The 26,658-nt window shown below is 45.9% G+C and overlaps 1 long non-coding RNA gene across 1 annotated transcript; it reads left to right on the top strand.

Moving 5' to 3' along the window:
- Positions 1-10,607: 10,607 nt before the first annotated feature.
- On the top strand, positions 10,608-25,725 carry LOC144297887 (uncharacterized). The gene is made up of 4 exons (XR_013364772.1): positions 10,608-10,929; positions 19,064-19,203; positions 19,950-20,187; positions 24,762-25,725. It is a non-coding gene; the product is annotated as an uncharacterized LOC144297887 (long non-coding RNA).
- The last annotated feature ends 933 nt before the right edge of the window (positions 25,726-26,658 follow it).

The raw sequence follows: 26,658 nt of genomic DNA, 5'->3' as shown, positions 1-26,658 counted from the left end.
GTTCTTCATTTCTACAGAAAGATGGACCTTATTTTAACTGCCACTCTGGGGCAAAGCATGTCAAAAGTCCCCATGCCCTTCCTCTATAAGGACTTATCCTATACTTGCTCTGAGAAAGGCTGAAGAAACTAGGTGAATTGTCCCATCTTGAGTTCCAGGGTTAAGACTGGCATGCTCATCTAGGTCTCCTTTCCACTCATTTGTGTTGCTGGTGGGAATATATACTGGTATATACTGGCACAGCCTCCATGGAAGACAGGTTGGCAAAAATCTATCCAAATTACACATGCATATACCTAACACTCCTACCTCAAAATATTTATTTTGCAGAAAAACTTGAACACATGTGAAACCATGCACGTCCATGGTTATTTATTGCCTCACTCTTTGTAACACTGCTTGGCCAGCAACAACAAAAATGCTCTTCAGTAAGGTCATTAAATAAACACTAATATTTATATAATATTGAATATATTATAATTGTATTCTTATGTTTATATTTATTATGTTTATATTTATTTCTTATGTTTATATTTATTATTTAATATATTTCTTTTTTAAGTATGGAACATACCAACAATGGATACAATTCTGGTTACCAAAAAAGTAGTAAAGATGCTCTCTATGTACAGACATTGAGTATTTCCAAGATACATTTTTAAGTGAGAAAAAAAGCAAGATGCCTAACAGTTGTACAAAACCATTTACATCTAAAAAATAAATAAAAGGTACATAAGTCATGGAGCACCTGGGTGGCTCAGTTGGTTAAGTGTCTGCCTTCAGCTCAGATCATGAGCTCAGGGTTCTGGAATCAAACACTGCATCGGGCTCCCTGCTCAGCGGGGAGCCTGCTTCTCCCTCCCCCTCTCCCTCTGCCCCTCCCCCTGGCTCCTGCTTCTGCTCCCTCTCTCTTTCTTTCTCTCAAATAAATAAATAAAATCTTTTTTTTTTAAAGGGTGCATAAGTCAGATTCAGAAGAATATATTTCTTTATAAATCCTCCCAAAAATATCATGGTCAGAGTCCTTTAACCTCTTAGGTTTAGTGCATGGGGGTCTGCATATTAAACTGACGAGAGACATATTAACAAGAGAAAAGATAGCTTATTAACACATGCAACATATATATATATACATGCATTACTCATTACTCATGCTCATTTCTCAATATGAGTGCCTTAAAGTGGTCATTAGACTTTGAGCCTTATATATACTTATATACCTAACTTCATAGGGAAAAGGAAAGGAGAGAATAAAGGCTTCTATGAGACGAGCAAATAGGTTTCTTTAGGAATGACAAATGGGTTTTGAGAACAAACTGGAGATCAGAAAGTTTGTGATGTTTGTTTATGCAGGTGCAGGTGGTCTTTCCCTATTCTTCATGGCCATAAAACTCTCCCAGAGAAGGGACTTATGACAGGCTTACTCTTGGTCTCTCTCCTGGACGTAGAAACTGCTCCCAAGAGAGGATTTACAGCAGTCCTCCTTTCTCAGAAATTTCTACTTTTAGTCAGATAAGGGAAATTCTGAAGGCTTTTTCTGCATCTGTTGAATCTCAAATGCCTTCAGCTTAAAATAATCTTTATAACAACTCTGGGATTCTGAGTGGGTCCTCACACAAAGCTACACCAGAAACTGATAACAATGGTAATGCCTTTGTAGGGCAGAGCAGGGCATGGCAGTGAATAGGAACTGGGAGGCTGGGGACAGTGGTGTGGAGAAGACTTTTTGGGTACACTTTTTTATCTTTATTTATTAAATTTTAGCAAAATATGAATGTGTTGCCCATTCAAAAAAAAAATGAGTTCTAAGTATGTTTCAAATCTATTTAAGGAGTGGTTTCCCACACACACTCTCTTTAGAAAAAGATAAGATTTTTGCCTCATTAGCAAAGCCTAATGGGATCCAGCCCTGAGGGAAGTGCAAAGATTTTTATCATTGGCTGCAATTTCTACCCAGAAAGGTTATAAAACAGAGTCAGAGCACCCTTTCCACTTTGCTGAGAGGGACCTTACAAGCTGAAAGTCCCAGGACCCTCTCACACTGTCCCACTCCAATCTTCAGGAACACAAAGGCAACTGAAGAGGATGGAGGGTGGGAGGGACCGGGCCGTAGAGCCAAGACCCAGTGGACAATGGAAACCTGCCCCCTTCAAACAGATGTCAGGATTATTACTGGGGCTTTGCATGTGGTGGAAGACAAAAGGACTGTCAGAACCCTGACAAATGCCTGCATCTTATTCTAACCTTCTGACTCATTGCCCATAAAAGAATCAAAGTGCTTTCTAGCTCAGAGAGGAAGACATTCCTGATCTGAAGATTCCAAAATAAGAATTCGAGGTCAGTTGAATGTTTTTCAGATAGAATTCTTGAGCAGACACTATGACCCAGCAATTGCACTACTGGATATTTACCCAAAGATAGATGTAATGGAATGATGGGACACCTGCACCCCAATGTTCATAGCAGCAATGTCCACAATAGCCAAACTGTGGAAGGAGCCAAGATGTCCTTTGACAGATGAATGGATAAAGAATATGTGGTGTACCCTCTCCAACAGAAAGGACAAATACCTATCATTTACATGGACGTGGATAGAACTGGAGGGTATTATGCTGAGTGAAATGAGTCAACTGGAAAAAGACAATCATCATATGATTTCATTCATATGTGGAATATAAGAACTAGTGAGGGACGCCTGGGTGGCTCAGTGGTTGAGCGTCTGCCTCCAGCTCCGGGCATGATCCTGGAGTCCCGGGATCAAGTCTCACGTTGGGTTCCCTGCATGGAGCCTGCTTCTCCCTCTCTATGTCTCTGCCTCTCTCTCTCTCTCTCTCTCATGAATAGATAAATAAAATCTTAAAAAAAAAAAAAAAAAAAAGAACTAGTGAGAGGTACCATAAGGGAAGGAGAAGAAACTGAGTGAAGAAAAATTAGAGAGGAGGACAAACCATGAGAGACTTCTAACTCTGAGAAACAAACGAAGGGTTGCAGAAGGGGAGGTGGGTGGGGGGATGGAGTAACTGGGTGATGGGCATTAAGGAGGGCATGTGATGTGATGACCCCTGGGCATTATACTATATGCTGGCAAATCGAACTAAAAAAAAAAAAAAAAGAATTGATGAGCAGATCTTAGATGCCCTAAAATTCCAAAAAACAAGCCAAACAGGGAAGGGATCAAGATTCTGTTCTAGGGGGCACATCTCAGTTGCAGAATATGCCAAGCACACTCCCACCTGAGGGCATCTAAACCAGCTGTTGCCTCCACCGAGAATGTTCATCTCAATCTTCTCATCCTGGCCTCAGCTTCTTATCCTGATCTCAATTTACACTCCCCCTCCTCGGGGAGGCCTTCTCTGATCACCCCAAATATAAGTCCACCAAACACTCTCAAACACATACATCCCCATTTTCACTTATTCTCTTCATAGCCTTTACTATCATCAAATTCTATATCTGCTTGTTGGCTGTTTCTCCCAACTATAATGTCCTCCAATGGTATAGCCATAAGTAGCTCATTGTCCCCACATCCCTAATGTTTAGAACAGTTGCCTAGACCATAGTGGGTGCTCAATAAATATTTGTGCAGTGATAAAATCACTAAAAGTTAACTTGAGATGTCTGTGAAATATCCAAGAAGGGATGTGAAGTAAGAGAGTTGTTGAGTTGTCAGAGTGGAGAAGATCCAGGCCTGAGGCTCATATTTGGACATCATTAGAACAAATTCAATTTTTAAATCCATAGGAATTGATGAACTCTCACCCAAGGAGAGACTTTAAAAAAAAAAAAAAAAAAAAAAAAAAAAAAGCCAAGATCCTGAGCTCCAAGGAAGCAAAAATTGAGAGGTTGGAGAGAAATGGGAGCAAGCAAAGAGTGAGGAGAGACCAGCAAGGTAAAAGGAAAACTAGAAGCAGGTGTCCGGAGGCTGAGAATCCAGGGTTTTTCGAGACAAGGAACCAAGCCATCTGTGTGGAACGCTGCCCTCCCAGCTGCCAGCATGGATGCTCTCAGGACAATGAGGAGAGAGACCAGTTTGGGTGCAGTGATGGGAGAAGCCTGCCAGAACAGATTGAAGGATCACTGGTACATGAAGGAGTAGAAGTGCAGCTGAGTTGGATGGCAAATATGCTCCATGTATCAAGAGGGAAGCAGATATGGATCAAGGGAAGATTCTTAGTTGCTCAACTTTTTATTTTGAAAAATATCAAGTCTGTAGAACAGTTGAAAGAAGAGTACCATACACACCTCTTCACTCTTTCTCTTCATGCATCCTTTGTAAAGACTTTGCCACATTTACTTTCCACACACACCCAAATATATTCATTTAAGGGTGAATCATTGGAAATAAAACTACAAATACCTCTAAATACTTCAACATGCTTTTCCTAAGAAAAGGGCCATTCTCCTGTGTGACCTCAGTGTCATATCCCATCTGAAGAAATTTAACATCGAATCAAAAATATCATCTAATAAACCATATTCACATTTCCCCAACAGTTCAGAAATGTCCTTTTTAGCCATTTTCTTTTTCCCTGGCCTATTATCCAATCAAGTTTCATGCATTCCATTTGGTTGCCACATCTCTACATTCTCCTTTAATCTGAAACAGTTCCCAGTATTTTTTTGTCTTTCATGGCACTGACATGTTTAAAGAGTTCAGGCCAGTTGTCACGTAGCATGTCCCACATCCTGGATTTGTCTGATTGTTTCCTCATGATTGGATTCAGGTTAAATACTTTTGGCAAGAATACCTCACAGATGATGTGAACTTCTCAAGAGAGAGGGGGGTTTTTTGTTGTTGTTTTTGTTGTTTTTGGTTTTTTTTAAGATTTTATTTATTCATTAGAGACACACAGAGAGAGAGAGAGAGAGAAGCAGAGACACAGGCAGAGTGAGAAGCAAGCTCCATGCGGGGAGCCCGACATGGGACTCGATCCGGGATCTCCAGGATCACACCCTGGGCTGAAGGCGGCGCTAAACTGCTAAGCCACCCGGGCTGCCCAAGAGAGAGGTTTTTTAAAGGTGGAAAATACTCAACCTACTTAAACTCCAGTGGAAATGAGTCAGTAGATGCAGTAGATCAAAGATGGATGATGGGCAAGGAAATCAGAAAAATTAATGAAATCTTTGAATTGACAGGAGGGGGCTCAATTGGTTAAGCATCGGGCTCTTGATTTCAGCTCAGGTCATGATCTTGGAGTTGTGAGATCAAACCCCATGTTGGGTTCCATGCTGGATGTGGAGCCTGCCTAGGATACTCTCTCTCTGTCTCTCTGTCTCTGCCACGACTCCACACCCCTTCTCTTATTTTTTTAAAATATTTTATGTATTTATTCATGAGAGACACACAGAGAGGCAGAGACACAGGCAGAGGGAAAAGTAGGCTCCCTGTGGGAAGCCCAATGAAGACTCAATCCCAGGATCCCAGGATCATTCTCTGAGCCAAATGTAGATGCTCAACCACTGAGCCACCCAGGTGTCCCTCATACCCCTTCTTTTAAAAAAGATGAATTGGCAGAAGGGTAGTAAGTGGAATTAGATGAAGAGATTTGTCCAGACTGGCAAATGACATGTCTCTGTGGTTATAGAAAACAGAAGAAGATGGTGTAAATGAATAAACGCAGTCAGACACAGAAAGAACGAGTGTGTTTGGACTTGATGACTTCTAGTCTCTCAGCAAAGTGAAGCAAAGCCAGCTGTGGAAGGGGAAAAGGGAGCTTTGAGGAAGGAAGATATAGTCTGATCATTGGTCATTGGTGGAAGTGGCAAAGTAGGCTTTCCCAGAGAAATATCAGAAGTTATGCAGTACTGTTGTGACATGGACAGATCCAACAGGACATATCCGTATGTATGTCCAAATCAGTATGGATATAGTTGGACCAATAGCACCACATATCAAGTGGATATAAATGACATCCTTACACTACTTCATCCAACAATAGCACAATACACATTTTTCTCAAGCTCACAAGGAATATTCACCAAGATAGACCATATTCTGGGCTGTAAAATACACGTTAACAAACTGAGAATTGAAATCATAAAATGTCTGTTCTCAGACCATAGTAGAATTAAACTAGAAATCAATAATGGAAAGATAACTGGAAAATTTCCAAATATGTGGAGATTAAATAATACATTCATGAATAACAATGAGTCAAAGAGGAAACCTCAAAGCAAACTTAAAAATATTTTGACAATGAAAATACAACTTATTAAAATTTGTGGGATATAATGAAAGCAGTACTCACAGGGAAACTTATAGAATTGAATGCATATATTGAAAAAGAAGAAAGATCTTAACAATCTAAGTTTTGGGGCACCTGGGTGGCTCAGTCAGTTAAGCATCTGCCTTCAGCTTGTGTCATGATCCTGGGGTTCTGGAATCAGGCCCGTGTTGGGCTCCCTGCTCAGTGGAGAGTATGTTTCACCTTCTCCCTCTGCCCACCCCCCATGTTCTCTCTCTCTCTCAAGTAAATGAATGGAATCTTAAAGAAAAGAACAATCTAATTTTCTATCATTAGGAAACAAGAGAAAGAAGAGTTAAATTAAATCCAAAGTAAACAGAAGGAAAGAAATAAGAGAGCAGAAGTCAATGAAATTGAAAACAAGAAATCAATAGAGAAAATCAGTGCAACCGAAAGCTAGTTCTTTGAAAAGATCAATAAAGATCAGTAAGATCAATAAAATAAAATCTAGCCAGACTAAGGAAAAAAAGGAAGAAGACACAAACTTCTAATATCAGAAATGAAAGAGAAGGGCAGCCCGGGTGGCTCAGCGGTTTAGCGCCGTCTTCAGCCCAGAGCCTGATCCTGGAGACCCGGGATCAAGTCCCACGTCAGGCTTCTGGCATGGAGCCTGCTTCTCTCTCTGCCTGTGTCTCTGCCTCTCTCTCTCTCAATGTGTGTCACTCAGTGGGGGGAAAAAACAAAAATGGGAAAAATTAAATTAACCTGGAAGAAATGAACCACTGTAGGAAACAGAAAAAAATTTCTCTATTATTATCTGATTAAGCATCAGAGAGATAAGGAAATAATGCAGGGATGCCTGGGTGGCACAGTCAGTTAAGTGTTCAACTCTTGATTTCAGCTCTGGTTGTGATCTCAGGGTTTTGAGATTAAGCCCCTTATTGGGATCCACACTCAGCATGGAGTCTGCTTATGTTTCTCTCTTCCTCTGCTCCCCCCTCACCATGCTCACATGCATGTATGTGCACATAATCTCTCTCTCTCATTAAAACAAATAAGTCTTTTAAAAAGAAAGAATAAAATAATGCATCCAAGAAACAAGAACAGGATATCAGGGGAAAAGGTAGCCATTAGAAAACAAGAGAGTTTTTAGAAATTAAAAATATTAGAGCCGAAAGTTTTTTTTAAATATTTTATTTATTTATTCATGAGAGACACAAAGAGAGAGAGAGAGGCAGAGACACAGGCAGAGGGAGAAACAGGCACCGTGCAAGGAGCCGGACGTGGGGACTCGATCCCGGGTCTCCAGAATCACGCCCTGGGCTGAAGGCAGCGCTAAACCGCCGAGCCACCCAGGCTGCCCTAGCTGAAAGTTTTAAATTCAATAGAAAAGACTTTTATTGCCAGGAAGATGGAGTAAACATAATTCTCCTTATTCTTCCTTCTGCATATAACTAAAACTCCTGAACATTAAATATAAAAGAAAACTGTGAAAGATAGAGAGAAAAAGGCACATGATTAGGGGACTTGGAACACAAAAAATGACATGGCAGTAAGTTTCTTGGTTTTTCTTTTTGCCTTATATATCCCATAGCTTCCTGAGAAGCCCACAACCCAGAAATGCAAACAGGTATACACCAAAAAAAACAAAAAACAAAAACAAAAACAAAAACAAAAAACAAACAACAACAACAAAAAACCTCTGCTCTTTAGCCAAAGGACTGGGGGAAAGTAGCCTTGCAAGAAATTTGGAAGATAGAACTGTAGAAATTACCCAATCTGAGGCACTTGGGCCCTCAGTTGGTGGTTGAGTGTCTGCCTTCAGCTCAGATCATGATCCCAGGATCCTGGGACTGAGCCCAACATTGGGCTCCCTGCTTGGTGGGGAGACTGCTTCTCCATCTCCTCCCCACTCATGCTAACTCTGTCACTACCTCTCTCTCTTAAATAAGTAAATAAAATCTTATTTTAAAAATGCTATAAATAGGGACATCTGGGTGGCTCAGCAGTTGAGTGTCTGCCTCTGGCTCAGGGCATGATCCCGGGATCCAGGATTGAGTCCTACATTGGGCTCCTTGCAGAAGGCCTGCTTCTCCCTCTGTCTGTGTCTCTGCCTCTGTGTGTGTGTGTGTGTCTCTCATGAATAAATAAATAAATAAAATATTTTTTTTAAAAAGTAAATAAGTCAAGATGTAATTCAAAAAATGTTCAAGCATTTTGAACATTTCAAGGGGAAAGAAAACAGGAACAAAAGACAGAGATAGCAACAGAAAATAAAAATAAGATGGCAGAGTCAAACCCTAGCATATCAATAATTATATTAAATGTAAATCATCTAAATATACCAATTAAAAGACAGAAATTGGTAGAGTGGATCAAGAAATATGACCCAACTATATGCTATCTACAAAAAAACTCATTTCAAATATGAAATACACAGAATATAAAAGAATGCATACCATCTTTAAAGAAATGGTAGTACACCCCTATCATGGAATACTACTAAGCAATAAATAGGAATGAACTATTGGTACAATCAATAACCAGGGTGTAATTCCCCATTGTGTGATTCTATTTATAATTCCATTGTTGAAATGACAAAATTATAGAAATGTGTTAAACAAAAAATGGTTGCAAGAAGCAAGTGGGCTTCAATAGTGCTACCAGAGAGATCCTTATGGTGACAGATGTGTTTTGTGTCTTAACTGTAAAAATGTCAATGTCCTGCCTGTGATGTTGTACTATAGTCTTGCAAGACAGTGATGTGGGAAAATACATTATGGTTCAAAGCCGACGGCCAAGAATGAGTTCTTGAGACGTGCAAAAAGATGATTTTTCGTGCAGAAAGGTGATTTTATTAAAGCACAGGGATTGGTCCCATGGGCAGAAAGAGCTGCCCTCGAAACGAAGAGTGACTCCTTTATACTTTCAAGTTGGGAGGGGGTTAGGGAAAGAGTAAGTCTCTAAGGAATTTTGGAAGCAAGGTTTCCAGGACCTTGAGGGGACTGGCTCTTGTTGGGAAAGGGTCATTTATTACTGTCTACTAAAACCTAAGTCATGAGACCCTTTGGATGTATGTCGGTGGGTCATATTCCTGGGGGATGATTGCCAACACGTATCTTGGGGGGTTTGAAGATAAAGGAAATTTCTCAAGGAATTTGATACTTTAAAGTAGACTTACAGGGGGCAGCCCCGGTGGCACAGCAGTTTAGCGCTGCCTGCAGCCCAGGTTGTGATCCTGGAGACTCAGGATCAAGTCCCACGTCGGGCTTCCTGCATGGAGCCTGCTTCTCCCTCTGCCTGTGTCTCTGCCTCTCTCTCTCTCTCTCTCTCTCTCTCTCTGTGCCTCTCATGAATAAATAAATAAAATCTTAAAAAAAAAAAAAAAAGTAGACTTACAGGATCCCAGGGGTCCGGCTAGGATTACCTGTTGCCCTTAACAAAGTACTAACACTGAGCAGTTGCCTCCCTAAAGGTAGGTCAGTCTGCCTGTTTCAAGGACTCTCAATGGGCTGTAGGCAGTAAGGAAATTTAATAATTTCTCTTCTGCCTTTGTTTCCTACATCAGTTACCAGTAGAGAGAAGGATAAAGGGTACGCAAGATCTATCTGTATTATTTCTTACAACTACAGGTACATTTACTTGAAAAAACAAATCCAATAGAAACATTAGAAAATGAAGTTGAGGTACGCCCCGATGGCTCCGCAGTTGAGCGTAGGCCTTCAGCTCAGGGGGTGATCCTGGGATTCCAGGATAGGGTCCCACATCAGGCTCCCTCCAGGGAGCCTGCTTTTCCCTCTGCCTGTGTCTTGCCTCTCTCTCTCTCTCTCTCATGAATAAATAAATAAAATCTTAAAAAAGAAAAGAAAAGAAAATGAAGTTGATAGGCCACCTGGGTGGTTCAGCAATTGAGCATCTGCCTTTGGCTCAGGGCATGATCCTGGGGTCCTGGGATCGAGTCCCACATTGGGCTTCCTGTGGGGAGCCTGCTTCTCCCTCTGCCTGTGTCTCTGCCTCTCTCTGTGTGTGTCTCTCATGAATAAATAAATAAAATTAAAAAAAAAAAAGAAAATGAAGTTGACGAGATATTCCAAAAAATAGAAGAGCAACAAAAAATGATAACCTAGAAACCAAAAAGAAAACATAAGAAAAATACAGCATTAATGCAGATGGTCTGACATCCAGCTAAGAAGAGTTCCAGAAAAAGAACAGAGAAAACAGTGGAGGGAGATTATCCAGGAAATTATACAATGTAACTGCCAGAATGGAAGGAAGTGATTGTCCATATTGAAAGATTCACATAAAGGTAAACCATCACAAAATGTCACAACTCTAGGGTCAGAGAACCCAGAAAGGAGAAAATAAAGGAGCCTTCTGTGGTGTAAGTCATGTCACTTGGCAACCCCCACCGCTGACTGGGGATCCTGTTGTCTCCTGTCCACTAAGTCTGTCAGCGACCCCTCCATGAGCCTTCCAGCTCCATTCTCTCCATCGTCGTTGAATTTTGTCTCTCTTTACCGTCATTTGAACCAAGATTCAGGAGGGAGCTACGACTGGATGGATACCTGTGCTCAATCGACCCTCAGCTCAGAAGTCAGATGTTAGAGTTTTCCTTTATGTTTGAATCTAAAATCCAAATTCTCTTTTCTGCCTCTGACCACCTCACAGGCGGCTCATATGCAACCAACCACCCAGTCCCTCTCCCCTGCAGGCTCCAAGGGGGCTCAGATGCCATCTTTTTCATGTGAGTTTGCCCTTGATACTTACTGTTCGTTCAATCCATATCACACCCACGTAGCAGAGTGCATCGTGTGTCCCTCTCTCGGGGGCTAGGGAAGAATTCAGGACATTTGGTTTCCAGTGTAACTTTGAGAGGCTTTTGCTTGCCTTAGATCAACCTCGCCTGGATGCTAAATTTGTTTTCATTATGCAAGTAATATTTAAATGCATTATTTTCATAAAAATTAAAGCATTACGAAAGATTCCCTCTCTACCCACCACTCCTGATAACCAGCAGCATGCATTTCCAGTCCCTTTCCATATATTTTCCTACATATTTATGTACCTATAGAAAATACCGAGTGTTGTTTGTTGTTGTCTTTTTTTCACTCAATAATGTGTGTCAGCCACATTTCCATGTCAGGAGTCGTGTCTTTATGTCTTACTATTGCGTGGATTTTATAGCATGGACATAAAATGTTTTATGTATTGATAAATATTTAGGTTCTTTCTGATTTTGTTTGTTTTGCAAGCAACACAGCAGAGCAGCCCTACTCAAAGACTGGGGTCCAGCACCTGGTGATAGCCCCCGAGCTATTAATTAGCAGTCCATGATGGGATACGAATAGAAACTGAAGGCAAGGGGTGCCTGGGTGACTCAATTGGTTAAGCGTCTACCTTCAGCTCAGGTCATGATCCCAAGGTCCTAGGATCAAGTCCCACATCTGGTTCCCTGCTCAGCATGCAGTCTGCTTCTCCCTCTGCCCCTCCACTGCTTGTGCTTGCACATTCTCTCTCACAAATAAATAAAATCTTTTAAAAAAAATGTTTTAAAAAAAGAAACTCAGGGTAAGCACTGAGAAACTTTTATTTGACAGAGTGATGTTATGTTGAATCCCATAATAAAAATCGCAGGCTGGTATTTTCTAAGCCTTGAATTTTAAAATTTCATTCTCTAGCAATTCATTGTTATTGTAAAATAAAAAATGTACATGTTTGCAACCAATTGGAAATAAAAAGCCTACAGATGGTTGAGAAGTGCTGCTTTGGTGAACAGCCTCATGCATACCTACTTCCTTATGCTAGCTAGTGTGCAAGGGTCTCTCTGCCATAAATTTGAAGAAGTGATTCTCTGCATTTTGGATATGAACATTTTTTATTGTACAGGCATACCGCAAAGGTATTGTTGGTTTGGTTCCAGATATCTGCAGTAAAGTGAGTCAAATGAATTTTTGGGTTTCCCAATGTATATAAAAGTTATGTTTACAATATTCTGTAATCTATGAAGTACGCCATAGCAGTATGACTAGAGAAATAATGTACATGCCTTAATTTAAAAATATTTTATTGCTAGGGACGCCTGGGTGGCTCAGAGGTTAAAACATCTTCCTTTCCTTTCTGGGTCTCTCATTAATAAATAAATAAAATCTTTAAAAATAATAATAATAAAAATGAAAAAATTTTATTGCTAAAAAATGCTAACCATAGGAAAGTTGGTTGGAGGGGATGAGTAAAATATGGGGATTAAGGCTATGGGGATTAAGGAGTCCACTTGTGATGAGCACTGGGTGTTGTATGGTATTATTGCATCACTATATTGTACATCTATAACTAATATAACACTGTATGTTAACTACATTGGAATTTAAAATAAAATCTTTAAAACTCTCAACACTTAAAAGATTAACAAAGGCAGGGATGCCTGGGTAGCTCAGTGGTTTAGCACCTGCCTTTGGTCCAGGGCATGGTCCTGGGATCCTGGATGGAGCCCCGCATCAGGCTCCCTGCATGGAGCCTGCTTCTCCCTCTGCCTGTGTCTCTGCCTCTCTCTGTGTCTCTCATGAATAAATAAATAAAAATTAATAAAAGTAAAATTTTAAATGCTAACCATCATCTGAGTTTTCAGCAAGTCATAACCACTGACCACAGATCACTCTGACAAAGTATCATAATAATGAAAAAGTTTAAAATATTGCTAGAATCACCAAAATATAATACAGAGACACAAACTGAGCAAATGCTTTAGGAAAATGTTGCCAATAGACTTGCTTGACTCAGGATTGCCACAAACCTTCGATTTGTAAAAAATATACCATCTGCGAAGTGTCATAAAGCAAAGCACAGTAAGACGAAGTATGTCTGTAATACCTAGTGTCAACTTGCTAGCTGGACAACTTCCCCCAAACTCCAGCATGTTTTGCATGTTTTCTTAATTCACCTGTTCCTGAATACCAGTGAGGTGGGGCTTCTTTTTATATGCTTATTGTCTGTTTACGTGTCTCTTGAAGCCTCAAGCCCAGGAAGCCAGCCAGGCCCTGGGTGGTGACAATCCCTTTGTAAACTCATCTGCTTTGCTGTTCTGGGCATTTCTAGGAGGTGGGCTGGGGAAGGGGAACGTCTCCTTCAACACTCTCTCGATTCCTCCCGGGGGAAACGGAGGCTGGGGCTGCGCCTGTGTACTGTTGGCAGAGCCCAGGTCCCCTGACCCACCTGTCTCTCTCCAAACTCATAAGGATGGCCTAGGTGCAAAAGTTCACCAGGAGAACAGGCTGGGAATATACAGATGGTCAGGCAGTCAGAATAAGAACCAGAAACAGATCTGTGAGGGAAGAAGAGGAAGGGGGACAGTAAGAAATGGTGACACACCCCAGTGGATGTACTGGGAAATTGTAGCTTATGGAGATGTCAGAGGAACCCTGGGACTAGAGATTAAACAGGTTCTCTGTCAGCCCAGCAGTCTAAGCAAACAGGAAGCCAGGAGTTTCTTTTGTCTATTTGCCTAATCTTTTAACACAGCTTATTGGTGGGTTGATGTAACTCAAGCCTCCTGAAATAGTACAGGAGCTTGTCCCCATCCAAGCTAAACAATGCATGTACGATTACTAAGACATTAAGCCAAAGCATCACTCATTCTGATGGGATGTGACGTTGTGCAAATGTGCACCCATTTCCTAGCCGGTCCACCTTGCAGCAAGTGAGCAGGCAGCAGAGGAAGAATTTGCCAGAAGAAGCCAAGGGAAAGGGAGATATCAGGGTTGAGGGGAAACCTAGAACCATTTAATGCACCCAAATCACAGCTTTAGGTACCAGCCCTCAGTACCATCTCTGTGAACCTCAGTTTCTCCATCTGTAAAATGGGGATGCGCCTGTAGTGGGCGTTACTGGTGCCTCACCTGTGTCCTGGAGAAGAAAGACCCTTACCATCTCCAAGCACAACTCTGCCACTCTTGCCTGCATCTTAGAAGTGTTAGAGAATTATCATGCCCAGGAAGAGTCCTCAACCAAAACCTAATGGGAGTTGGTGGGTTCCTGGGTGGCTCAGGCAGTTAGAGTCTGCCTTTGGCTCAGTCATGATCCTGGCGTCCTAGGATCAAACCCCACGTCCTGCTCCCTGCTCAGTAGGGAGTCTACTTCTCCCTCTGCCCCTCCCCCAACTCGTGCATGTGCTCTCTCTCTCTCTCTCTCTCTCAAATTAATTAATTAAAAAAATTAAAAGTGGATATCTATAGATTTCAGGGGCTCTCATCACACACACACACACACACACACACACACACACACACACACACAAAATAACAAAAACTAACAGGAGTTGGTATATAAATACCCCAGCTCCTGAGGGACAGGATTACTCTTAAACACGTGTTCTATACTGTCTCCCTCCAGGTTCTACAGCTCCAGGGACGCATAGTGATAATATGCTTGATACTACAGTGACAGGTGCCCTCCATTTCCTGTCTCACTTCCCCACTCCCCACTGAGATCACATCCCAAAGCAAATACTTGCACTTGAATCCTTATAACAAAATCAGCTTCTGAGAGAACCCAAACTAAGAAACGTTCCAGCTTTCTCAGTTGTTGGTAAGAACAGGTCTTAGACAAGGGCCAAGGTTATCATCATAAAATCTTGACCCTATTCTATATGCCAGGCAAAAGGAGCTAAGGGCAGTATGAGTTGGGTATTCTGGGGCTTTTGAACTCTAGGCGTTCACTGTGGAGCAACATCCAAGCTCCAACTGGTGGGAATTTCTTCCAAAGAACCTGCTCTGCCAACACACCTCTCAACTAAGGAGTAGGTTTTGAACACAATCTGGCCCATAACTGATATCAAACAGAAGATGTAATTTGTGGCTGCAGTAGATCACGATGTATGCAGAACACCAAGAAGGATACTGAACAGGGTCACCTGGGTGGGTGGTGCAGTCAGTTAAGGGTCTGACCCTTGGTTTCAGCTCAGGTTGTGATCTCAAAAGCATGAGAGATTGAGCCCTGTGATGGGCTCTGCTGCCCGCATTCAGCATGGAGTCTGCTTCTGCCCTCCTACCTCGCTCTCTCAAAAATAAAAATAAAATAAAATAAAATAAAATACATCTTTAAAAAAAGAGAAAGAAGAAGAAGAAGGATCTCTAACAGCTGAGTGAGACCAGCAGCAAATCCTGGAACTCTGAGTGAAACCATATACTGAAAGAACACAGGAGCTCTCAGCAGCCAGGGTTGGAATCATCTGAACAATAAAATAGTTGATAGTATTAGAGTATAATCTACAGAATAAAATATCCATGAGTCCACGCTGATCTAAATAATTGCTGAAATAAATCGATGGAGCAGAAATGACAGCTCTTTCTTGCAATGGAAATGAAGAATAAATGTGGAAGGAAGGAGAAAAGGTGAAAGTCAGCACTGGGCAAAAAGATGACTGCTATGGACCAGATCTGCTGATAGATGCTAGAATCTTTGGAAGGTTTAAGAAGAAAAGGGATTCGAGTTGCCTCAAGACATCTCTCCTAGTTTGTTAACTAGTCAGGGAGTGGCAAGTAGATGTAATGCCATAGAAGAAAAACCCATCAGAGACCAAACTGACCGCAGATCCGGGCCATCAGTGCAGAAGACACATCAATGCCATGACCCCACAACATGACACATTGAGCTGCACACTGCCCTTGCCTGGGATGCACGACCTCCACCTAATTGTGAGAAGACCCAGACAGGCCTGTACTGAGGGACATTCAGCAAAGTAGTTATCGATACTCTCTGTGGGCATCCAGATCCTGAAAGACAAGGAATGACCCTTGCAGACAGCAGCACAACAGAGGGAAAAAAGCCAAGTAAATGCAAACATGGGTTCCTGAACACTTCCCTGGAACAAAAGGAGATTAGTGCAAAATCATGGGAGGTTCTTACAGGGGCTTTAGTTTGATTAAGGTGTTAATACCAAGGTCAATATTTTAGTTTTAATTGCTATGCTATGGTTTTGGAAGTTTGAGGGGAGGTTGTGGGCGGGACACAGGGTAACTTGGATTTTTGTCAATAAATACAGGTCAGGACCGTAAATGTATTTTCTCTTCCTTATGATTTTCTTAATAGCATTGTCTTGCCTCTAGCTTATTTTATTACAATAATACAGTATATAATACTGTATATGTATAACCTACACAATGTGTGTTAATCAACTGTGTATGTCATTGGTAAGGCTTCCAGTCAGCAGTAGGCTATGAGTAGGTAAGTTTTGGGGGAGTCAAAAGTTATATGTGGTCTTTGTGAGGGGATTGGAGCTCCTAATCCTCCACTTTGTCCAAGGGTCAACTGTATTTTGAAATCCAGGAGTGGGGAGGAAAGAGCCAAGGCATTCTCTGAAACATGTCCCTGAGGTTCGAAGGAGACAAAAATTAGAAGATCCCTTGGGGCACCTGGGTGGCTCAGTGGTTGAGCGTCTGCCTTTGGCTCAGGTCATGATCCCAGGGTCCTGGAATCAAATCCCACATCGGGCTCCCTGTGGAAAAGCTACTTCTCCCTCCCTCTGCCTGTGTCTCTGCTTCTCTCTGTGTGTCTCTTACGAATAAACAAAATCTTAAAAATAAATTAGAAGATCTCATCTGAACAGATTTGGAAAAAATCAATGTTCAGTGACGTGTCTGAGGGCTTCACACATTTATCAGTGGCTCTGTGGCTCGAGTTCAGGTCTTCCTGGCCTCACCCAATACCAGGATCTGATTTCACAGAATATGATGCTCACATCTTCCTCAAACCACACAGCCTTTCACCACAACGACCTCCCCATGGCTTGTTCAGACTTGGATCTGGAGTCGTGCTGTAAGCCTGGAGATTTGGGGAACATTTAGAAGGTTCTGAGTTCTGGGCCTGTAGTCCAGATGTGATGTGTATGGAGCCAGAGGACAGGTTCAGGGGGTCTCTGAGGGGAAGTGGAGTCAAGGGTGATGTGAGAAAGCTCTCTTCAGGCCTTGAGCCCCGTGCTGGAGCCAGGGGCAGAGGCAGGAGACCAGATGATTCGAACATGTCATTTTTTTTTTTTTTTTTTTTTTTTTTACTTATGATAGTCACAGAGAGAGAGAAATAGGCAGAGACATAGGCAGAGGGAGAAGCAGGCTCCATGCACCGGGAGCCCGATGTGGGATTCGATCCCGGGTCTCCAGGATCGCGCCCTGGGCCAAAGGCAGGCGCCAAACCGCTGCGCCACCCAGGGATCCCTTCGAACATGTCAAAGACCAGGTGGCCCACACAGAAATGCCAGGCAGGAAGCAGAGAGCAAAGTTGGCCATGTCTGTTCCTGCCCTTTAAGCAAATACCAGGCTGCTGGAGGCTGGTAAAGAAATAAATATTGACAAAGGTGAGGAGCAGCAGGAGGCCTGGTGGCCAAGGCTGCAGAAAGAAGCTGGCCTAGAGAGGGTCCCCTGGAGGGAGCTCCGAGAAACGCCCAGCCACTGAGCTCCCCTTCCCTTTCTCCCCAAGGTCCTTGATGCCTTTCAGCTGATGCTCCTGGACCCCTGCAGACTCTGAATCAGGCCTCCAGGGTGGGGGGCCCATCCCCCAGGGCTCCACAGCTTGTGTTTGGCAAAGGTGTAGCCCCAAGGGGCCACCTGTAATCTACGACGAGTGCCAGGGTTGGGAGGTCCTGGGTAAACAGTGTCTCTGCTTCAGTGGGTACTTGGTGGGTCCAGGTCCAAAGGGTCTGCTGGCAATCTCAGGGATTCAGGAGGAGCTTCTCAGGGCATGGGTGCCGGGTGGGCATGCACATTCCTGGGCTGCACCTACCCCACACCCACCCCTTGCAACACTCCATGATGAAGCCCAGGAAGGAACCTGCAGTTCTAGCACCTTCCCTGGTGATTCTGATGCCTACAGCTGTGAGGCCTATTAGACCCATTTGATGGAACAGTAAGCCAAGGCCTACAGGGAGTGAGGGCAGTGAGGGAGGAGAGCCCCAGCACCCTGGCTTCTACTTCTCTCCACAGCCCCCAGGGAAGGGAGCAGTCAGATGTGCTTCTGTCACTTTGGCTGGGAATGCTTGCTCCTGCCTCCCACCCAGACTGTCCGGATAACCACTGCAAGCCAAGAAAGTCTCAGTCCCTTCCCCTAGGAAGGCTTCCCTGGATCCTGCCCTACCCTCTAAGCCCTGGGCTTCCCTCTCTTCTGGCACTGCAGTGTGACAAGCCAACACTTGGGTGCCCCACAGCAGCGTGGTGCCTGGTACGTGGACACAGGTGCAGGGGCAAGGTCATCAGGGGTCTTGCTGCAGTGGCACTCAGGTCAATCTGGGGTGATGGCGCTGACGAGGCACGTCACCCAAAGGAGAGAAGGCAGCTGGTAGGCAGAGCCCAGCACACATCCGCATCCAGCCCATCTCCCCACCTCTACCTCCCCAGACCAGGGCCCATCCATCATGAGGGCTGTGCTAGTGATCAAAACTCTTCAGAATTGAGTCCAATCCCATCTCCCTGTCTCTCTTACACCTGCTTCTGCCCTTTTAGTGCCACACAGAACAACCATTCCTTTTGTTTAACGGCCCTTAAAGGGTCGGCTGACAGCTCTCCTGTCCTCCACCAACCACCCCAACGACACTCCCATTGGCACTCCCATTGCATCGGTGTATCCCTGGTCCTGCACTTCCACCTCCTCTGCCCAAAACTCCAGACCTTTCCCCTGCCAGCTGCCTGCCCAACACTGGACACCTGCTGTTCGTCACACAGGAACCACTCCCCCGGTCCAACCCTCAGTGTACCCCAATACCTGCCACCCCAATCCTCACTGTAAGAGCCATCTAAACCAGGCCCCAAATAGAACTGACAGTCATTATGCCAGAAGCCGTTCTGATTATTTATAATGAAAAAGGTGAATATCTCCAAATTCTCTGACCCTCCTAGAGACTGGACCCACTCGTGGGCACTCTTTTCTTGGGCAAGCTCCCAGGACAGCACGTGGAAGCTCTGGGGAGCCTGCCTGACTGCTGAGAGCACAAGCCTGGCCTCACCCACTGCGGGGCAGGGGATCCCATGGAGCAGAGGTGAGCTCTCCCAGTTTGGGCCATTCCAAACCACCAGCCCCAGCCCACCTGGCAGGTGACCCCAGACAACGCAAGGGAGCCTCGCTGCCAGAACTGCCTAGTGGAGCCTGCCCACTGAAAATAACCAGTGCTATTTTAAGCACCAGGGTGGTTTGTTATGTAGCAATAGCTAACTGATCGCACAGAGAAGTTCCCTACCTCAAGACCTTTGTTCTTGCTCTTTCTTAGCCTGGAATCTACCTGTTGGTCAATGTCATGGTTCCCTGGTCCCTGCTCAGTGATGTCATCCTGGCAGGTCTATATAACATAACAGCTCCGCCCCCATTCACTCTCCCTGATAGATACCTGGCCATAGCACGGGTCACTTCACCTCTTATACTGGCTTATTAGTGTATTGTCCCTCCTGCCTCAACACTCCCAGCAGAGTATGAGCTCCATGAGAGGAAAGATACTGTTTTCTCCATGCAAGTCCTGGTGCCCAGCCCGTAGTAGGGACTCAGCTGCTTGTGGAACATGATAGAATGAGTTCATCTCACAGACTGATGATTCTGGGAATAGTCAACCACTCAGTAGATTTATTCTGGGCATCCCCTCACCTCCCACCTCGCTCTTGGCCCTCAGCTGCCCTTAATCACAGTGGTCCTTGCATTTAAATAATCCCGTTAGCATGTAAAGGGACCTCCACATTCCTCTGTTTGGTCCTCCACAATCTGCCAGTGGGGGACACTCTCACTCCTCTTTTTTAGATGAGAAACCAAAGACCAGGCTGCTTGGTGTATTCTGAGGCCCATCTTGCCTGGAGCTCCCTCAGATCACGAGACAGAGGTTCTTCCTGCTACGGCCCCCACCCAGACTCCCGGGCAGGAAACCCGGCTCTGAGCCTCTCTCCTCCTCCCAGCAGCACTGGAGCCTGCCTCCTGTGCAGACGAATGCCCAGCCCCCAGTAAGAAGCCAGCTGACACCCAGCCCCTCATTTAATGCCAAGTGAGCAAAGGAAATGGGAACAATAGGCTAACAAGTCTTGGCTGTGGGCCACTCCACTCAGAGCTTGAGAGACTAAGGAAAGGAAGGGGCTCCCCTGCAGCCTCAGGCTGCTCCCACCTTGCACCTCAACCTCCTTCACTCCCTGGTGGGGGCCTCAGGGAAAATGCTGGGAATTTGGGAGGGAAGCCGCAGAGAGCAAGTCTCTGGAACTTGCCGATGCTTTTGCCTTCGCGTGGGCTCCTTCCAGAGTGGACACTTTGCTTGGGAGGTAGCCTCAGGAAGTCTGGCAGGGGGCATGAAGGTACAACCGAGTCCTTGAGGAGGGACTGTGTAGAATCCACCTTCAATTCATCCCACTGAGGGATCCCGCCTCTCGCCAGGTGAGGCTCACTTGTGGGTGCCACAGGCAGGTGTGCCCTGGGCCAGAGAGCCAGGACCTGAGGTAGAGCCAGCCTGTGCGTGCAGGGACCCCTGAAGTGGCCTCTGTGTCCAGGGCTCCAGGGAAAACTAAGAAGCCAGAGTGTGTATCAAAGAATGGTTCCCTGGTGAGCCTTTCCACAGAAAAGGCCAACGCATGGCCTGGGCAGGATCTCCTGTCGGGGACTCCCCGCCTTCAGGCTGGGTGGGGCATTGTCCAGGCTGGCCTGGCCAAGCAGCTTGGCCCGCAGAGGCACAGGTGCAAAAGCAGAGCAGGGCCCTGGCTGCTGCGGGAGCTGCCTCCCAGCCACAGAAAGCCATGACCCGTTGCCTCTGGTTATAGGCTGAGAACTCTTCTTTGGCAGAGATGGAATTCCTAGAATCATCCCCCAGGTAAATGGCTCCAAAGGAAAGCGCTGTGTGCACACAGCCAGCAGCCAGGAGAGGGGCAGGGACCAATCATAAGACACAGTCACTTATTAGGCACTGACTGTGTGCCGAGCACCATGCTTATAAGGCTTTACATGGACTCCCTCGAGCCCTCAGACTGGTCTGAATTATCTTCATCACAGATGGGACCGATGCCCCAAATGCTTCTAAGGTGCAGGCACTGGGGCCAACCACTTCACCAAATAGACCCCTTTATGGTGCTGGGAGTAGGTTGCCCCATGCCACCAATGCCCAAGCAGTGAGCTCAGGAGTGTGCACTGTCACCCCTGCCTGGAAGTGAGGCAGAAACCTACTCCTGCAAGGCCTGGATGATGCCAGGACCTCACCAAATCCTTTCCTGCCGGAGCCACATTTCAGTGGGGTAAAGGAGACCCAGAGGAGGGTGAGCAAGAGAAGTTCACCCCAGCACAAACCGGTCACTGGAGAGGTGACAGCCCGGAGCTAGACGGTGGCCCCCAGATGTCCTAGCCGCTCCTGCCCTGGTGGTGGGCCCCCTGCACTCTTTACAGATTCTGGGCAGTTTCTAATTAAGTGTCTGAAAGACTTACAAGTGGCCCTAGGTGGACAGAAGGGGTTGCTGCCTTCTACTCTGCAACATTTGCCACCGGATTCCCGCCCCCTCCACCCCCCAGGGGGGAAGGGCTCTAGGGCTGCAGTCCCTCCCCCTCGGGACAGGCTGGAAAGCAGCCCCTTTCAGGAGGCCAGGGAGGGGCCTTCCACCGGAAAAGGAGCCCCAGGCCTGGGAAACTGCTGAGGAGGCAGTACAATTAGAGGGAAGGGCAGCGAGCAAATTACAGAGGGGGAGCGGGCAGGGCCAGAGAGTCTCTCATTAGCCTGATGAGCTCGGAGGGCCTGGATGGAGGGAGGATGGGCCCTGGAAGAGGTGGTTCTCGGCCTCCTGTGGGATAGAGGGCCTCTCCCAAGCCCAGGACAGGGCTCGGAGGAAGGCGGGGGAAGAGGGGTGCGCCCTAGCCCCAGGCCCCTGCCTTCTGGGGAGGACCAAGGGACTGCCAGATGCAGCATTTCTCACCCTTAGCTTCTGGGTACACAGCGGAGCTCTGAGCCTCCTTGTCCTCATCTGTAAAGTGGGGCTGGCTCAGAGGCAATAACCAGGATTCATGGAAACAAGTGCTTTTGTTATTTTTAAAATTTTATTTATTTACTCATGAGAGACACACAGAGACCTAGGCAGAGAGAGAAGCAGGCTCCCCACCAGGAATGCCATGCAGCACCCGATCCCCAGAACTCCCGGGATCAGGTCCTGAGCTGAAGGCGATGCTCACCTGCTGAGCCACCCAGGTGGCTACTTTTTTAAAGTATCCTCCACCTCCACATTGGGCTTGAACTCACAACCCTGAAGATCAAGACCTGAACTGAGATCAAGAGTCGGATGCTTAACCGCTGCGCCACCCAGACCCAAGTGCCCTTAAACAAGTGTTTCTAATCCTTCCCTATCTCAGAACAACCAGGTAAATTCTGTGAACTGCCAACACTGGGGCGTACCCTGTACCATCAAAAGCAGAACCTGTGGAGGTGGGCCCAGGCACCAGCATTTAAAAGAACTTCCACAGTGACAGGTTGAGATGAGACGATGCCTGTGAAAGTGGCTACAGCTCCTGTGTTCATGTCACAAACACCACGTTCAATAACAAATTTGAGGGTGGCCTCCCTGACCCTAATCCTCTTAAGAGAGACTACCTGAGGACATGGGCACCTGTCATGGGGACCTCTGTATCCCCAGGTCCTGGGACAGTACCAGTACCTGGCGTGGAGTGTTTGTTGAATGAATACTATTAACAGGGAGTCTAGGGACAGTGAGTGAACAGCACAGCCATATATTTTTTTTTTTTAGCACAGTCATATTTGAGAGGCATCTGGAAAGATGGCACCTGCTCATCCACTTAACACTTTGTCACTCATCCCACCAGTATCTACTGAGTACCGCTTGTGTGAAGGGCACTCTTCTCAGCATCTGGGGCACATCAGAGAACAGGGAAGGTGAAGACCCCAGCTTACCCTCCTTGATCTCATAGTTGAACAGAAATAGACGGAAAATAAGCTATATATAAAGAGTCAAGGTGGAGAGGTTTGTGAAACTTTTATATAGAGTAAGGTAAATTGAATCAGGAATTATATAGGGCGGGGTCAGGGAAGGCCTTACTGAAAAGTGAGCTTTGAGCCAAGATTGGAAGCAGAAGAGGGAATGAGCCAAGGGCATAAAGCAGAACATTCCACCACGGGGAGGAGGTGAAGCAAAGGGTGGAGGCAGAAGTGTGCCTGGAGTTCCCTAGAGTGGAATGAGGGAGGGGGCCTATGGAGGGAAGGTCGGAGAGGTCAGGGGAGTTCCACTGCTATTGTTGAGAGCAAACCCCACAATTTCAGTGGTCATGCTTCAGGACAGGGTTTAGTGGGAATGGCTTGTCTGTGTTACAAAGTTTGAGACTTCAGATGGGGAGACGTGACTGTCTTGGGGTGACAGAGGGACTGATCTGGAGCTCTCTAGAGTGCTCACTGTAGTAGCCACCAGGCACTTGCAGCAAATCAAATTAAAATACAAACAAAATTTAAGTTGCTTTCTCAGTTGCACTAGCTACATTCCAGGTGCCAGACTTAGCCAGTAAACATGCAGGAGGCCCAGGGAATTTGATTTCAGATACACGATGGATAATTGTTAATGTAACTATATTCCAAATAGTACATAGGACATACCTACACTACAGAAATATTTACTGATTAATTTAAATTCAAATGGAATAGGGTGTTGTGTTCTCTCTACAGCTTAGCTAACATACAGCTAACAGCCATCTTATTGGACAGCACAGGTATAGAACATTTCTATCACAAAGTTCTATGGGACACTGTTGATCTAGAAGCTTCTAGAGACTTGTCTGTTCCTGGGCTGGGATGACTGGAAGGCTGGGCTTAGCTAGGACACACCCAAATGAGGCCTCTCCCAAATGAGGCTTGGCTTCTCCCAGCTTAGCAAATGGATTGAGAAAGAAGAGACAGAAAGAGAAAGAGGCCCTGGAGAACAAGGATCATCCAGAAAGCAGGGCTTCCTCTGGTCTATACTGGGAGGGGACCTCCCCACATCACTTCTGTCCCCTTCAATGGTTTAAACAGGTGTCACTAAAGCCAGCTCAGATTCAAGGAGGCAATTCCAGTGACAGGGCAGCGGCAAAGTCACATACAGAGCACAAGGGACTGGAAACATCATCTTGGAAAGTTTTGGAAAACACCTCCTTTAGGACAGGGATGGCTAATCAGGCAGGACCTTGCCCTTTGAAGAACTTGGGCTTTTCTGTTGCATCAAACGGAGAGTCATGGAAGGGAGAGAAGGGTCTTAATCAGACGTGGGTTTTAAAATAAAGCATAAGGGGTGAAGGCAGGAGCGGGGGTGGGTATCTAGCACAGAGCCAGGCTGCGTACCAACCCCTGGCAGGACCCTTTAGTAGGTGCTGCAGGGCCGACCCGCGCTCCTCCCAGCCTTCCCCATGGACCCTTGCAACACACCACAGGGCGTCTCCATTTCCAGGCAAGTCACTTCCGGTCAGGTCCTGTCCTCTGCCCCTCCTAGTGGGACGAGGGCTTCCCAGTGCAAAAGGGGTGCAAAGCACTGCAGACACAAAGCAGACCTTAGAAAAACACTGTGCAAGGTCCGTAGGGACCCAGCAGGTATTTCCAGCATTTTCCTCTCTGCCGCCCAGACGGGATTTCCTGTCTTCTGGGGCATTCGCTGAGCAGGCCAAGATCAGCTTCACGGAAGGACTGGGGCTTTATCCTTCGCCTATCTGCGCACACTCCCTGGCTCCTTCTCCTCTGGCTCCCGGAGGATCCGGTTTCTGTATTCTTCCTCCTCCTGCCCCTTTGTCTGCCCCCAGACACAGGCTCGGCCACCTGGCTCCCAGCATGACCAAATTATGGGCTGTGATACAGCCAGCAGCTCCAAGGAGCAGAGGCCCTGGGAGCCACAGCTGGAACCAGCTGGAATCTTGAAGGCTGACTCTGGCTCAAAGTTTCCACACTGAGCAAACCGCTTTGCAGAAATCTCCCTTGTGCTGGCAGGACGGCAATGGGAGTTGTGACTTCCACCAACTATGCTAAGGATGACCCTGCCGATCAGGCCGAAATCAGGAATCACTGGTACTAGCCTAACGCCCCCAGCAGCACTTTCTCTTTGCTATTCTGGAATTTTGCCTCGTGTCTTGGGTTCATCATCGGGGTGTGAAAAGTTCCTTCTGTGGGTTTGTGTGGAGGGGACACGGCAAAGAAAGGACAATCTCTCTTCCTCTGCAAACAACTCTAAAAGTGACGGGAGAGATCTGCGACGTGGCAGCTAAAAAAAATATGACCTGTCACAGTTCCCGAAACACAAGCTGCCAGCCAGCTCCAGCCTCCACTACGTAATTCTGGCAGCAAAGTTCAGTGGGAGTCCTAGGCCCCGACCTCCAGATCCCCCCCCCGTAGTTTAGGGGGCACCAGATGAATTAATCAAGAGCTGGAAGGCAACCGTCAGAAAGAAAAATGGCCATGGGCCTGGAGTCTCCTTTTCCTGTTTTCAGTATTACAGGTCCCACAGTTTAACAAGCTGTAAGGAAGTTTTGTAAAGCGGGAAACTAAGACCCATTAAAATTAAAATCCTCTAAAAATGGCCACTGACTTCAGTCTAAATTAACAAAACCTGTGCGGGGCGGGGCTGCTGACAGGGGGCGGGCAGTGGGAAGACAAGATGCCAGAGGTGTTCAGGCGGCAAAACCATGGAGATCAGCCCAGAGATACTTAGCAGCTAGGAACCTCCAAAAATCACAACTCTGGCATCCCTAAATTGTTTTCCATAAACAACACTACATGTATGGCTCAAAAACAAAACAAACAAATCCATCTAATAACTTTTTAAAGTCTTTTGGTAATCTCTATACCCAACTCAAACTTATGACCCCAAGTCCCACACTTCCAACTGAGCCAGCCAGGCACCCCTAATAACCGACTTTTATAATATAGAGGACGTTCTAGTTTATACATACATGTATTGCTCAGCATGTATGACCATTATAGTCTGAAATAAAGATCAGAAACAAAAAGCAAATACCTTTGGTGACAAAGCAAACTTCAGATGAGTAATCTGCTCTGCCCGCCCAGGCAAAAGGATCCGTACATTCAGGGGAGGAGATGTGAAAGGGTTCTCCCAGCCTTCATTCTGGGTAGGTCACTTGGTCCAGCTCTGAACCACCTCCCCCATGCTCCCCTACCCCCGCACATTACCCCACAGCTTTGTGCGACACCAGTCCTGGAAGGCAAATTCCCAGAACCGGAGCAGCTTCAGCAACAGACATTGTCTTGGGTCACCAGGGACCAGAGGCCCACGTCCTGAAGAGGACTGCTGGTCTGGGAACACACCATCCAGAGTACTTGAAATCTTTGGTCCCATGACATTTCTCTTCCTGCCTCAAGATGATCCTTTGAGCAGCCCTGCAGGACCACCAAGCTCTCCCCCTCAGCTGCCCTGAGGCCCCACAAGAGGGTGTGTGGCTGCCCTGGGAGCATCTGCCGCCTACAGGCGGAAGCCTGATGGTGCAAGGTGCATAACTTCCCAGTCTGCAGGAA

Source organism: Canis aureus, chromosome 26, assembly GCF_053574225.1.
Source record: "Canis aureus isolate CA01 chromosome 26, VMU_Caureus_v.1.0, whole genome shotgun sequence".
NCBI classification, from domain to species: Eukaryota; Metazoa; Chordata; class Mammalia; order Carnivora; family Canidae; genus Canis; species Canis aureus.
This window is presented reverse-complemented; position numbering and strand designations above follow the sequence as displayed.